We start from the raw sequence: 16,687 nt of genomic DNA, 5'->3' as shown, positions 1-16,687 counted from the left end.
TCCTAGCTTTTCTGTAATGAATTTTATAGTCCTTGGTTTTAGTCCTAGGTCCATGATCCACCTTGAGTTGGTTTTTGTGTATGGAGTGAGGTGTTCTTAAAGCACTACATTTTCAACTACATACAAAAACAAATTGACATCCCTCTACACGGCCTATAAAGTCTTGACTTTCCTCTGCCGGGGCGAAGGACACCAAGAGAAAGAAGAAAATTGGCAGAGGAGGAGCTGAGACACCTTCAAGGTCATGGCCGGGTCAAGGAGATCATCTTTATCTCCTCTGAGATCAAAATAAGAGGCAATTAGTTTACTTGGCAGTACCAAGTGTGGGTAGAAACTGAAAGATAATGAGGATGTCTGAACTGGGGGATGAGTTAGGGTAGAATAGAATCTCTTTTCCTCGAGATGTTTAGAATCAAAGGCAAAGTCTAGGGCGGGTTTAACTGTGGATTGGCTTACACGCAGAGAGGAGAATTAGTCTGTCTTACTCAGGAGGACAATTGGAGTAGCTGGCTGAATCATCTCAGTCTTTCCCTTCCCCCTCTATCTTTCTTCAAGCCTCTGAGATTGTCATGCCAGCAGTATGGAGTATCATTATTGGATAGCCTTTATATTTCCAAAATATTTTCCTGCACTTTAATTGTGTGTGTGCATTTTTATATTAAGATGAAAGTCACATAATAGAAAATTAATAATTTTAAAGTGAGTCATTTAGTTCACTCACAATGTCGTACAAGCTCCACCTGTAACTCATTTCAAAGCACTTCCTCCCACCTTGTAGAAAACCAGTCCCCATCAGACAGTCAGGCCCTACCCTCGCCTCCCAAACCCTAGCTGACACCAGTTTCTTTTCTCTCTTTATGGATTTGCCTATTCTGGGAATTTAGTACAAGTGGAATTAAACAATATGTGGGGTTTTGGGAATGGAGAATTTTTCTTAGCTTAATGTTTTTGAAGTTCATGGATATTATAGTATGTATTAGTAATGTCCAATGTATTAGGGAGCTCTAGTGGCCTACTAGTAAGAAGCTGCACTGCAATCCCAAAGACATGCAGTTCGAATCCACCAGCTGCTCTGTGGGAGAAGAACAGGTAATCTCCTCCATGCGATTAACTGCCTCTGAAAACCTGCCAGAGGGTCAGCTATGGGTGGGTTCCAATTCGACAGTATACAACAACAGCATGTTTAACATTTGGAAAAACTACCAGTTTTCCTTAGTTGGATTTTAGGGTATCAAAAAAAAAGGGGGGGTAATATTCTTTTTTGTAGAAGCAAAGTTAGATTAGCTAGATGGGAGGAGAGTTGCCCTGCTAAACCAATGGCCACACCTGCCTAGTATTTTTAATCCACTAGAACTTTCCAGGGGGGAAAGCTAGGCAATCTCCCTCTCCTGCCCTGAGATTTATAGCTTTGGAAACCCAATGGAGGGTCAGCTCTGAGTTGGTCCCAACTTGATGGCAATGAGTTTTGAGTTTAGAAGAAGAGTCTAGAGAATTTGGATTATATGTTTGTATAGCGACATGCAACAGAGTTGAGACTTGGGTCCATTTTCTGATTGATTTTTTCAATTCATGCTTTAACACTGGTGAGACATTGGACGAAATGTTAGTAATAGCAGAGATCTTTAAACAGTCGCTGTGTAGTCAGCTCCAACTCATGGTGGTCCCACGGGTATCAGAGGGTTGTGTTCCACACCTGGTCTTCAGAGGATGATTTTTAGGAAGACCTTTGTTCCAAAGCACCCCTGGGCACACTTGAGTCCCCAAGGTTTGAGTTGGAGCCCATGAACTTTTCCTCGAGGGACTCCAGAGGGATTCTATCACAGTTTAAATTGCAATGCTAAAAACTTTCTGTGTTTTAAAATGAAAACAACACAGACTTCCCACCTTATCTTCTTGTTAAGATTTGGCTTGAGGGCTGGATGGTTAACTTGCAACTGACTTTATTAGAAATGACACAAATTGCAGATGCAACTACTTGGGGAGATCAGGCGATAAGGGACACTCTTCTCTACCTAATTACATGAGCTGCTTAACTGTGAGGCTGTGTCCCAGGGACTTGAATCCGAACACAGGGAACATATTGTTGGGGAGTGCCCAAACTTGCTGGAGGTGGATGGGCCAGGTGAGAAGGTTTCAATTTCACCACCCCAGCTCTGGCCCTGTAGGGTGTCTTTTCTTATAAAATTTAGATTCAAAGATTCTTTCTTTCTTTTTTTCTCTTTCTTTCTTTCTCTCTTTCTTTCTTTCTTTCTTTCTTTCTTTCTTTCTTTCTTTCTTTCTTTCTTTTTCTTTCTTTTTAAAAATAAGTAAATCTTTTGCCATCTGTCCTATGGACATGAAGTCAAAGAAGGGAGCCTTGGAGTGTCTGGTTTCAGAGGAGTTTTCTTGGAGACAGAAGTGAAGAAATGAATGGGCCTAACCTGGAAATCAGTTGTCGGTATTAATCTCCTGATAAACTGTAAAATACTTCACTGGCTCCCCTTGCTCCAGACTATAGCCCCTGCCCATTTTTATTTTAGGTACACTCTCATTACACAAAATGTCAGGTAAGGGCAACAATGTCTATGAAAAATCAGAAAAAGAAATATTCTTACAACTTGTAAACATGAAGAGGAAAAAGATATATTTAATATTGTTTTAGGAAATGTCAGTCTTGACCTTAAGAAGAAGGGGTTATAGTTTTCTACTTTGAAATTTAGGCCAAATATGTAGCAGATACATTCCACATGCACACATGCGTGTATTCGTGTGTCTCTATGTGTGGGTGTGCAGGCACTTGTATCTCCACATAAATAATCAAATTGTGTATATCTATATGTGAACAAATCCTATAAATTAAACAAGTGCAAACAAGGCTTTTAAGGTATGAGAACTCAACAGAACTGAGTTTCATCAGATTTTGTTTTGCACCTTTAATTTTACTACTTTGTAACAGAAGTTGGCAGGCTCCTGGCTATGACACCAAACAGTTCTTTTTAATTAATCTGAGTAAAGAAGGAAGAGTTTTAACAGAGTTAATTAGGTGGTGGTGGGGGCCTCCCAACAGGAAAGAAATGAAGAAGTAGAATGGGGTTGGGGAGAGGATTTTCCAGCTTCTTACTCTGCACTATTAAGAACCTTGCTCTTGAAGTAGCTCGGGACCACCCTTCTGCAGGGCAGATTGGTGCTATGCATCCATTGACTCACTTCCTCTTCTATAAATGAACAAATGTGCAAGGACAGAAGGGTTGTGTTGCACACAGATGCAAACATAGCAAACTGGAGAAAGCCTAAAGTTCATCAAGAGGACTGGTCAAATGCTAAGTCCTCACAATTGAATAATGAGTAGACCCACCGAGGGTCACTTACATCAATGGCCCAGGCAGGGAAGATGGCGGAAAAGAAGCCCCCCCACCCCCACCCCCGAACGTGGATAATCTCGCACAGGGTCCACGGGCCCAAGCAGGGGTATGGACACTAAGGAGGCATAAAAGAACCCCGCACAGGGCGCAGGCGGGACCGGGACCAGTTGGGGACAGGCCACATCACCTCCCACCCTGTTGCAGAGGCCACCTGGTCAGGATTTTTTTTAAAATATTTATATTTGTGATTGAGATTATACCCAGCAAAACACAAACTGATTAACAGCTTCTACATGTATAATTCAGTGGCACTGATTACATTCCTCGAGTTGTAAAACTATTCTTACCCTCCTTGCTGAGGTGTTTCTCCTCCAGTAACATAAACTCTTTTCCTTTGAAGTTTCGGATCCTTTGAGTTGCTGTTGTCCTATTGATCCCGTATTGACAGAGCTTAAAGAAGCATAATGCTTATGGCAGATATTCTTTAGTAGTTTAGAAGTTAAGCTAAAGGGAGCGCTGGTGGCCTAGTGTCAAGAGGCTACACTGCAATCCTGAAGGCACAAGGTTCAGAGCCACCAGCCAGCTGCTCCTGGAGAAAACCTGCCCGAGGGTCAGCTATGAGTCAGTTCTGACTCTATGGTACAAGTTAAGCAAAAGTATTGCTTGGTGTTAAGAAGACTTAATGGGATATTTTTAGTTTAAGGTTTGAAGATGATAGCCATTTAATAGCTTCAGAGGTTCATTTAAACTTCATGGCTCAATGAAGTCCTGAGTCTATAAGAATTTGAAACTTTGTTCTGCATTTATCCCCTTTTGATTTGGATTCTTCTATGAATCTTTGATCCAATTGCTCAGTAATGGTAGCTGGACACTATCTAGTTTTTCTGGTCTTGTGGTAAAAGAGGCAATTGTTCATAGAGGCAAATTAGCCACACATTAACTGCTACTCCACCAAAAATCCTTTAATTGGGGTTGAGTTTATTATAACATTAGAAAGAAAAGCAACAGAAGAGTGGCTTTTAGAAATGAAAATTGGTTTCCTTCTCATGATTAGGAAACCTGAGGACAGGTAGCCCGAGGTTGGAATGGGGCTTCATAATTCCAGGAAATCAAGTTCCTCTCTGCAGCAAGCGGCTTCCATTGCCAAGGTCATCTCATGATCTGAAATGGTTCTTGGAGCTCTAGTTATTGTATCAGCATTCCAGCCATCAAAAAGGAAAAAGGAGAGAACCCAAGCATGCTTCCTCTCCAGAAGCGGTATAACTTGCCGCCATTATTACTCTCATTGGCCAGAATTTTGTTATGGGAATTTGACAAAAGTACTTTGTACTGTGAGGTACTTGTTCCAGCTAAAAGTCATGAATGGGCTCTCTTCCTGCAGAAGAAGGGAAGGACTGACACTTAAAGACAACGGGCAGCTCTTACTTTTAAGGTGTCCTCAGTTGCCTTGCCTCTAGCCAACTTGAGTCTTATCAAACCTAAGCATCTGCTTTAATGATGCAGCCACTGTGACAGTGGCTAACAATTCACCAGGCTCTTAGGACTGATGCTGATCAACACTGCTCAGCAAATGACCAATAGGCAACATTACGGCACAGGGAGAAAAGATTGGACCTGTCAATGACTTCATCTTCTTTGGGTCCACAACCAACACACCTGGTACCTGCATCCAGGAGGTCAGGAGTTGCATAGCACAGGGCAAGTCTGTAGTCAGGGACTGCTCCAAATTACTGAGGAGTCCTGACTGAATGATGTCAGTTTGAGGACTAAGGTGTGCCTGATTCAGCCTACAGACTTGTCCATGACTTGTTATGCATCTGAGAGCTGAACAATGACTAAAGATGACAGGAGAATTGATGCCTTTGAACTGTGGTGTTGGAGAAGAGTACTGAAGATCCCATGGACTGTCAAAAGAACAAACAAGTATGTATGTCTTGGAGAAGGTGCAGCCAGAGTGCTCCTTAGAGGCAAAGATGATAAAATTTCATCTCATACAGCTTGGACTTGTTGCTAGGACAGGCTATTCCTTGGAGAATGACATCATGCTTGGAAATGTGACAGGATGGCAAAAGAGAGGAAGACTCTCAACCAGGTGGATTGACACTGTGACTGCAGCAATGAGCTCTCGTGTGTCAGAGATTATGAGGATGGCACAGGATAGGAGAGGGTTCTGATCTATTGTTCACAGGTCACTGTGAGACGTACTCAACTTGACGAGCAGCTCACAAAAACAGATGACAGTCTTTATGTTTCCCTAACGACAGAACTCTAAGCACGGCCCCTCTGCTGTCACAGGGTAACCTGGGTCACACTCACTGCCTTGCAGAGCCAGGCCACAAACTGCAAGTCAGCGTCTTTCCCGCCACAGGGATTGTTTGTATTCTGCAGACCCAGGCTGATAGCAGCATTTCAGTCAACAGAGAATTAAGAAAAAAGTGTAGCAAAGGACTCTTATTCTATAAATGAAGAAAGAACTAGAAGAGGCCAACGTTACAGAGTACATCCTACAGCATCTGAATCACCCACGGAGAGTCAGCAGGAAGAAGATCACCTTTCTGACACAGCCAGAGGACTAGCAGAAAAGCAATGACTGGTCAGGTTTGAGCAAAAGAAAAGAGGTGGCTCTTTTTTGATATAAATATTTAAAAGCAGGCATTAATAACAACACATCCATTAGTAGCTCTAGGTGGCTAGGCCCTGTGCAAACCCCTGTAATGACCCCACGTGATACTGGTATTCATGGAGTCTCTTCTCATATTGGCTCAAGATTGACCTGTGACAATGAACCTGTAAGTGATGACAGGTGATTTCTGAGGCTAAGTCACAAAAGGCATTGCAACTTCTGCTGTGCTTCCTTAGATTGATTACTCTGGGGGAAAGCCAGGCACCATATCCAGTGGACACCCTGAAGTCTAGTGGTGAACTCACACGGAGAGGAGCTGAGGCGCCTGCCAAGAGCTTGCCCCAGTCTAGCCTGCAGATGACTGCTCCCAGACAACAGTGACTAGATCGCATGGGAATCCTTCAGCCTGAACCCCCAACTAAGGCATTCTTGAATTTCTAACACTCAGACACTGTGTAACAGTGAAATACTGTCCCTGTAAGCCACTAACTTTTGAGGTGATTTATTGTTATTTTTTTATTGTTTACTGGAAGATAACTAACACAGCTGTTTACATACTGACAGTCTTCAGAATGCTAATTCTGTTTCTATATCTGTCTAAAGATATAGCTGAATATGCATGTAAATCAGAATAGTCTGATTCATACCTAATGCTAGTTAGTCAAACGCTTGTCTTAATATGTAAGATACAGTGTACCTTTCTGGGCATAAAAACATTGAAGAAATAATTCCAGCTATGTGAAAATATCTTTAACATAATAATACAGCAGTAATAACACTAATGTTTTGATGCACACCACAAGTAGCACCTATTTGTTATTCCCAATAACAACTGTCAAGTGTTTTTTAATAATAAGCTTTATGGGAGTTGACTGTAGCTACTACGTTAATCACATGTAAGCTGAGTCTTTCTGTTACAATTTCATTATCACAACAACACTCTGAATTGTTGGTGTTACACTGGCGCACTGTCAAGTAGGAACCCATTCATAGCTGATGCTCCAGTGGGTTTTCAGAGGCAGTAAATCACAAGAGAGGAAATTGCACATCCTTCTCCCACAGAGCAGATTGTATATTTGAACTGTGTGCCTTTGGGATTGCAGTGGACCTTCTTACCATTAGGCCACCAAAGCTCCCTAACGCTCTGTATTATTGTTCCCATCTCATTAGTAAGAAGACTGAAAGTTAGAGAAGCTGGTGATTTCCCCAAGGTCAGAGATGGTAGAAGGAAAACTGGGCCTCCAGTTTACATCCCCTTTCACTCCAAACCTAGACAGCAAACAACTGCTCTTGATACTGTATGCACATGACCCCATCTAGCATTCTAGAATGTCTGAGAGCAAGAAAGCTAAACATTCTAAATGAATATCGTTATGGTGAGGTATACTACAGCGTCCAAGACTATCCAATCCTTAATGGCAGCTGTTAAGGATGTTCTAAACCCCACAGCCAGCTTGAAACTTAAGCACATGATTGTGTTGTGAACGCAAAGCCTTGCTATGCCAGTGACCACCTGTGAAGAGAGCCACACATTTAGATCCTTGGCTCACAAACTTCCAGTGGAAGTGTGAACAGCCTCAGAAAAATTGCCTTTGTGGAGGCTCACAACTTGATGTAGTTTTGATGTAGTCTCTGAATTACAGAAACTAGGAATGGGGTTCTGGTTTCTCAGAGCTGTGCTGAGCTCTAGGGGAAGGACTGAGGAGTGAAATGCTCATTTGCCCTTCACTTTTCCCTGTGATGGGTCACTTTCAAGTTAATGACTTGGCTGCCTGCCAGCGTGCTGAGAGCGCCCATTTTGATGAGACCTACTTGTCAGCAAAAGAATGCCAGCATTCCTCTGAAGTCCTATCAAGTAATGAGCTTCCGAGAGCCTCTCCTGGACTAATGGGTTCACATCTGCCTCATTCTGGCCCAAGCGCTCACCAAGAGACCAAGAAGCGTGGAGATGTCTGTCTAGTAGAAGCTAATGGCCCTGCAGACCTCCAGTCCTGAACGCCTCTGAGCTGAACGTTCAGAGATGCAGCCGAGAGAGACGCCTGTCTTTGCTCCCTCAGGCTTCACACACACGCAATGCTGGGTGCAGATTTCTCCTGACAAAGATGCCAAATGCTGAAGGAAGCTCTCCTTTCTGAAGACCAATGAAAGAGTCTTAAAACAGAATGTGTCGCCTGCTTTGAGCTCTCTCAGTCCTACTATTTCTGTGATTGGTGCCAACAAGTACGTACGTGTCTGAGCTCAAATCCTTGACATCAACATTGACTCTTCCTTTTATTCAGCCTCCCAATAATCCTCTTCGGGTGCCAATCATGCCTTCCAGTATTCTTGGAGGACTTCCACCTCTGCTTCACCTCTGGATCATCACCCCAACTCCCTCTCCCTTTCAATGGCTCTAAATTACCTACTTCATCGATTCCAAATTTGTTTGTCTAGCTTTTAAGAGCGTATCCTACCTCACTTTACTTTCGACAGCTCCCCAGCACTAATATTCCTACACATGTGTGCATGTGCACACACACACACAGGGATGCACACACACGCACACACACCCTTTCCTGTGTAAGCATGCCACACCCCGCACCATCACGTACTATAGTGATCTCCTCAGGCAGCTGTAACAAAATACTACAGAGAGTGCGCCTCTAAAGAACAGAAGTTTGTTTCCTCACAGTTCTGGAGGCAAGATTTCCAAATTCAGAACCTCAGCAGGGGAGGGCCACACCCTCTTTGTGGCTCCAGGGGGAAAAATCCTTCCTTGTCTAGCTCAGTTTCGGTAAAAAAAGCTGCCTCTTGTCTTCGGTTGGTCTGTAGATGGATCCTCACATGCTATCTCCACCCCTGCCCTGGCTAGGACTTTGTTTCTTCTCCTCTTTTACATGGCACCATTAAACAGGGATTAGGATTAAGTCTCACCATACCCTGGTATGGTCCTCATTTTATTTGACTGGTAACAAAAGAAAAATCCTATTGCCAAACAAGGTCCCGCTCACAGGTTAGATTTCAACATATCATTTGGTGAGACGTTATTCAACCACCTTTTACTAGGGATGTCCTCTCTGCGGTTTTAGATGTTCATTATAAGCCTTTCTTTGTCTCTTTTAACCAATCTTCTAAGAAAAACTTGCTTACTTCCTCAGATATCAGCCCGCAGTAATCTCTCCCTTCACTATACTTACAGGCTATTAAGTAATCTCTCTCTTCACTATATTCACAGGCCATTACTTTTGGCATTGGCCAAGCCACATCTCCACCTCAACCCTTTTTATGGATCCCTCGGGCTCACTAACCCCTCTGGACTTGGAAGTCTCTGGAAACACAAGAAGAAAAGCAACAGAGGAGGGAGGAGAAAGCTGCAGCTCCTGAGGGCCAGGCTCTCAAGGACAGTTAGCAGAGACCTCGCTGCTGCAGAGGCCACACTGTGCGGGATTCAGGGTTCACTGGCTGTATGGAGGAGCAACACTAATTGTTGTTGCTCTGCCCACAAAAGTCTACCACAAGAACATCCAGCAAGATGGGCTTGGTAGAAAGCAGCAGGAGGCTGGGAGGAAGGGAGGCTGGGGCAATCCCTGTGATGGATGCAATTAGAGAGGGGACAGGACCCATGAGAAGTAGGCACTCAGCGGTGGAGAAGCAAGCCAGTGCTCAAGTGACAGAGGACACCAGCTCTGTGGTCTGTGTTATTGTTATGTGCCCTTGAGCTGGAACTCATTCATAGCTGACCTTCCAGTGGGTTTTCACAGTTTGTAATCAGCACAGGAAAAGACTGATTATTATTTTTCTTTCTCCTAATGAATTTGAACCACCTGCTGTTTTGGGTTGGCAGAACACTAGGCCACCAGCCTTTACTGGTGGCAAAAAGCTCTTAACTGTCTCTCTCTTTCCTATCACCCTTACAGACAAGAAAAATTTGTAAACTGTTACTACAAGGAAAAGCGCCAAGCACCTCTCCATTCTACCTGGATGCTGGAAGGGAAAGTTGGTGGGATTGGAGTATCTCAAAGTGTGCCAGACCATGTCTGCAATTATCTGTCAGATTTTATGGGTCAGACAGGTAGTGTGTATGTGATGTTAAGTGTGTAAGAAAGGCCAGGCTTTAGGAATAGAGAAAGGACGCACAAATAAAGGAGTGCACACCCCATTGTCTTGGATTTCTCTAGAGAACCAGAACTAGCAAGATCTATTGTTCTGCCCACAGAATGCCCCTCAAAGGATATCCAATCACACATTTGAAAATTCAAGAGTGTTTATTAAATTCCACATGTGGAGACTTTCTCCCTCAGTAGGAAGGTGAAGAGGGGAAAAGCCCCGAGTCCCCCTGTGCAATCGTTTTTATGACTTTCTTGGGTGCCACTGTCGGGGTGGGGAGATTGAGATCATGGTTGGTGGGTCGGGGGATCAGTCATATGGGTCGGCTTTTGACGGGCTGGCTACTTTGCCACCTTTACTCTTTCTGTGTCATGTAGACACTAGTTAATTCTTTACTTTGCAAGGACAGATAAGACTTTACCCGGGGCATTTGTGTTTGCCTTAAGCTAAGAATTTTTATGGCCCACTTCTGCTTCTGTTATTAATGGGGGTTTATAAAAAAATGGGGTTTATACTGTCCCCTCACTATAACATGGAACACGATATATAACATGGTGGTTAATATGCACTAGTTAAGCACTTGGCTATAACAGAGAGAATGATGTTTCAAACCCACCTAGCCGCTCAGTGGGAGACATATCTGGTGGCCTGCTCCCATATGCCAAGGAAGCCTGGTAGGTAGTTCTACTTTGCTACGTTGGGTTGTTATGAGACAAATATTGACTTGATGCCACCTTTATGTCTATCTGTATGTTGTCGGGAGGGATCATCCTTGGAAAAAGACATCATGCTGTGAAAGGTAGTTGTTGTTATGTGCCATCGAGTCACCTACGACTCACAGTGACCCTAGGTACAACAGCTCTGAAGCCTGCCTTGTCCTGAGCCAGTCTCACTGACTCCGACACAAATACCCAAATCACCTTAGTTACTGTATCAATCTATCTTATCCAGGGGTCTTCCTCTTCAGTGCTGTCCCTCCACCCTTCTGAGCATGATGTCCTTCTCTAAGGACTGGTCCTTTCTGGCTATGTGTCCCAAAGTATGTGAGATGGAACTTCAAAATCCTACCCTCTAATGAGAAACTTGGTTTCACTCTATCCAAGACAGATCTATTTGTTTTCTTGGCAGTCCATGGTATTTTTAAGACTCTTCTTCATCACCACAACTCAAAGGCATAAATTTTTCTTCTGTCATTCTTAATCATTGTCCAGCTCTCTGATGCATAGCAAGTAATTATAAAGGCCATGGCCTGGATCAGGTATGCCTTAGTCTCTAGCATGACATCATTGCTTCTCGATACTCTGGAGAGGTCCCCAATAACAGATTTACCTAATGCAATTCATATTTTTTATTTCCTGACTGCCGGTGCCAAGAGTGTTGATTGTGGAGCTGAGCAAACTGTTAACCATCTCAATTTCTTCTTCTCCATCTATCATGGTGCTACCAATTGACCCAGTGGTGAGAATCTTTGTTTTCTTGATGTTGAGCCTCAATCCATATTGAAGATTACAGTCCTTGACCTTCTTCAGCAAGCACTTCAGGCTCTGCTCACTTTCAGCAAGCAGGGTTGTGTCATCTGTATAACCCAGTCTGTTGATGAGTCTTCCTTCAATATCAATGCCACATTCCTCCTCGTAGAGCCCAGCCTCCTGAATGATCTATTTTGCATATAGATTGAAATGGTATGGGGACAGGACACATCCCTGATGCACTCCTTTCCTGATTTTGAACCATGCAGTGTTTTCCTGCTGTGTTCTGAGGACTGCTTCCTGGTCCAAGTATAGGTTCCGCATAGGGACAATCAAGTGTTCTGGGATTCCCATTTTCCTCAAGATTAGTCACAATTTGTTGTGATCCACACAGTCAAATGCCTTTTCATAGTCAATGAAACACAGATCAATAGCCCTCTAGTAGTCTTTGCTTTCTGCCAAGATCCATCTGATGTTAGCAATAATGTCTCTAGTGCCATGACCTCTTCTAAGCCCAGCTTATATTTCTGGTAGTTCTCTGTCGATGTACTGCTCCAGTCATTTCTGGATAATCTTCAACAGGATTTTGTTTGCATGTGATATTAGTGATATTATATAATAATTTCCACACTGTCAGGCCACCTTTTTTTGGAATGGGAATAAATATGGATCTCTTCTAGTCAGTTGGCCAAATACATTTCCTCCAGATTTCTTGGCACAACCTGGTAAGCATGTCTGGAGTAGCATCTGTTTGTTGAAATATGTCAATTGGTGTTCCATCAATTCCTGGGGATTTATTTTTTGTCAAGTCCTTCACAGCAGCTTTAACATCCTCCTTCATCACCATTGCCTCACGTTCATATGTTGTTTTTTGAAATTCTTCTGTGAGCTAATTATTTTTAGTACAATGATCTATGTACACCTTCCTTCTTCTTTTAATGCTTTCTGGATCATTCAATACTCTGCCCATAGCATCCTTAAGCATTGCAACTCGCAGGTTGAATTTGTTCTTTAGTTCCTTCAGCTTAAGAAATGCCAAGCAAGTTTGGCCCTTTTGATTTTCAGATTCCAGTTCTTTTCATATTTCATTATAATACTGTATATCTGCACTGGAAACTCAGACCTTCAAACATAGCTGGAGTCTGGTTTCACCTTTTGTGCCCCTAATTTGAGCTGGGAACCTCAGCACTTATCTCATGACAGGAAGCCGAGACCACCATCCTGCCTCCCCCTCAGGTACTGCCCATTTTCCCAGGATCATATCAGCTTTGTTAACAACCAGCCAGCCTAGGTCAGGCGGGAAAGGCACAGGGTCAGTGAAATAGAGTAAGACCCTCAATGAGACAGGCTACAACAGTGAGCTGGAGTATGGCAGAGACCATGATGATGATGATGATGCAGAAGAAGGCAAAGTTCAAATCTGTTGTTCATAAGGTCACTATGGATCATAGTCAACTTAATAGCACCTAACAACACAAGTATTTATCTATACTTATATCGGCACGTGCGCGCGCGCACACACACACACACACACACACACACACACACACACACGAGCTCTGGTGGTCTAATGGTAAGGATTTGTGGTGCCAACCCAAAGGCAGGCGCTTCGAATTCACTAGCTTCTAAGTGGGAGAAAGATAGGTTATATACTTGCATGCAATTTGTTGTGTACTATAGAATTGGAACCGACCCATAGCTGACCATCCAGCAGTTAATCGTACAGGAGGAGATTGCCCATTCTTCTCGCACAGAGCAGCTGCTGGCCTTGAACCACGCACCTTTGTGAAGGAAGCACAGCTTCTTGTCACTAGGTCACCAGAGCTCCCTAACACTTCTGAAAACCCACCGGAGTATCAGCTAGGAGAACGTTTCAACTCAGTGGCACATAGTTAACAACAATATATACATGAAGGTGTGTGAATATATATATACACCTGTACACAGAGAGAGAGATGAATTATTTACTTCAAGGAATTAGCTCATTCGGCTGTGGGAGCAAGGTATTGTACAGGCCTATTATTACTGCTTTGTAGTAAGTGCGGCCATCATTTAGAATTTATCAAACCAGAAGAGGGTTGAATTCCGAGGGGCTTATTTTCACTCTGACATTGGTTAGAAGAGTTGGTCCATGATAATAATAAGAAGCAAGATACTGTCACTCTAGTAAAGACAGGATACTCAGATTTGTTGTGTCTTGCAGCTAAGGGTGGCACGGTCGAGGCCAGGGATATAAAGGAGAAGTATGGGCTGGTGGACACAAGTGTTCTCCTGGTAATTATTGAATTTTGTAATAATCACTTGTTATGCATCAGAGAGTTGGACAATGACTAGGGAGGATAGAAGGAGAATTGACGCCTTTGAGCTGTGGTGCTGGAGAAGAGCATTGAATGTACCATGGACTGCCAAGAAAACAAACAGATTCATCGTAGACAGGATTAAACTAGGCTGCTCCTTGGAGGCAAGGATTCTGGGGCTTCATCTGACATACTTCGGACATGTTGTAAGGAGAGACAGGTCTTTAGAGAGGGACATCATGCTGGGTAGAGTGGAGGGACAGCGCAGGAGGGGAAGACCCTTTATGAGGTGGATTGATTCAGTGACTGGGGTACTCGGGATGGGTTTGTTAGAGGCAATGAGATTGGCACAGGATAGAGCACAGTTTAGGGCTGTTGTACATAGGGTCGCTATGAGTCGCAAACGACTCGACGGCACATAACAACAACAACAGCAACAACAACAAATGCCATTGTACTAACAAGTACGGTTGTTGTTAGCTGCCATCAAGTCTCACTCATAGTGACCTTATTTAAATAGAAAGAACTATTTCCCTGTCCTGCATCACCCTCAGGGAGACCTAGTGGCATAGTCTGGAGAGAACTGTGCTTCTAACCCAAATCCATCACCTGCTCTGCAGAAAAAGATGGGCAATCTCCTCTCATGCAATTTATAGCCTCCAAAAACTTACTAGAGAGTCAGCTATGAGTTGGTTCCACCTTGACGGCAATGAGTGAATAATATCATCCTCACACTTTGCAAACATGTTGAAAGTCATCACTGAGGTGAGGTGACTGTACCAATCTTCTCACCAAGAGCTCTCCTCATCTGGGTGTCCTCTTCTGGGAACCGATCCTTCCCAGTGATGTGTCCAAGGCAAGCAGGTCAGGAAACTCTGTTATAATCATAATGCTTTCACTGGTTAGTTTTCAGAAGTAAATCTCCAAGCATTTCTTCTTAGCCTTTCTCTTAGTCTAGAAGCCCTGCTAAACTTGTTGACCTTGGATGGCCCTGGTGATCTTGGAAATGCCAGTGGCAAACAACTGTGAGATATCATCTCACCCCAGTTAATAGCAAAATTTAACAGAACAGCAAGCAACAAATGCTGGCAAGGTTGTGGAGAAACTGGAATCCTTATTCACTGTTGGTGGGAGTGTGAAATGGTGCAACCATTTTGGAAGGCTGTATGGCACTTTCTCAAAAAGTTGCAAATAGAGATACCATTTGACCCAGCAATTCCACTACTGAGAATATACCTCAAAGAGACCATAACCCCCACCAAAACAGATATATGCACACTCATGTTTATTGTGGCTTTGTTCACAATAGCAAAGAGTTGGAAACAAACCAAGTGCCCATCAACAAACAAATGAATAAAGAAGCTCTGTTATATTCACACAATGGAATACTATGCTACATTGAAAAACAAGGAACTCATGCAATACTATTCAAAATGGGTGACTCTGGAGGACGTTATGCTGAGTGAAATATCTAAGTCACAAAAAGACAAATACTGCATAAAGAGGACTGACATTGGGGCTGGGGGGAGACTGAGAAAGAGGGGATAAATAATGTATTGTGCATTAAAACAGATGAGGGAGAGAACTGTTTAAAAGGGATATATGATTAGATATTATTGTTATGACAGGAGTCCAGAACGAAGGCAGCATAGTGGAGAGGACTTGGGGGGAGGGATTGTATAACAATGAAAGAATTTTTCTTTTACTTTTCAAAGAATGAATTGGGGGGAAGAAGGTACAACAATGAAAGAATGGAAATCCAAAGTCTCTGTAAACTTTCATTAAAATTAATTTTTAAAAAAGAAACAAACAAAAATAAGAAATGCCAGTGGCATAGCTTCCAGTATCAGCACACACACACACTGCTGTCAAGTCTGTTCCAACTACCAGCAACCCTTCACTGGATTTTTGGGCTCTTGAGCTTTCTTGGTGATAATTTTTCATTATTATTTCATTTTATATTGATTAGCTTACAAAGTTCACATAGATTGATCTTTATGGAAGGAGACTACACATCTTCCTCCTAAGGAGCAGTTGGTGGATTCAAACAGTCAACCTCGTGGTTCACAGTTCAACACAAACTACACCACCAGGGCTCCTTTCCAGAATAATGTTATTGTTGGTATCATGTATTGGTGCCATTGAGTCGAGTACAACCCAGCGTCCCTATGAATGACAGGTCTGACCCCTGTTCTACCCTGTGTCATCCTCACACTTTCTGACATCCTAGAGCCCATTGCAGCAGTCACTGTGTCAATCCACTTGGTTGAAGTTCTTCTTCTCCCTCATTAACCCTCTATCCCTCTCCAAGAAATAGTCCCTCCCAGGAACATGCCCAAAGTATGTGAGGCAAAGCTTTATTATTTTTGCCTCTAAAGAGCATTCTGCCTGCACCTCCTCTGAGACATATCTGTTTGTACTCTTGGCTGTCCACAGGATGATCAGTGCTCTTCTCCATCACCACAGCTCAAAGGCATCAATTTTTCTTCTATCATCCTTATTCACTGTCCAGCTCTCAGATGCATAGCAAATGATAGAAATGGCCTGAGTTAAATGTTCTTTAGTCCTCAAACCGACATCATTACTTCTCAATAACTTGGAGAGGTCCCTAACCTTCCGGACTCCTGTTGTTGTTGTTATGTGCTTCGAGTCGTTTGCGACTCATAGCGACCCTATGTACAACAGCCCTAAACCCTGTTCTATTCTGTGCCAGTCGCACTGCCTCTGTCTGACACACCCATCCCGATTACCCCAGTCACTGAATCAATCCATCTCATGGAGGGTCTTCCTCTCTTGCACTGTCCCGCCACCCTACCAAGCATGATGTCCCTCTCCAAGGACCTGTCCCTCCTTGCAACATGCCCAAAGTAT

This window comes from Elephantulus edwardii, unplaced genomic scaffold (assembly GCF_000299155.1).
Source record: "Elephantulus edwardii isolate Elephantulus edwardi_28Jun2011 unplaced genomic scaffold, EleEdw1.0 scaffold00511, whole genome shotgun sequence".
NCBI classification, from domain to species: domain Eukaryota; kingdom Metazoa; phylum Chordata; class Mammalia; order Macroscelidea; family Macroscelididae; genus Elephantulus; species Elephantulus edwardii.
This window is presented reverse-complemented; position numbering follows the sequence as displayed.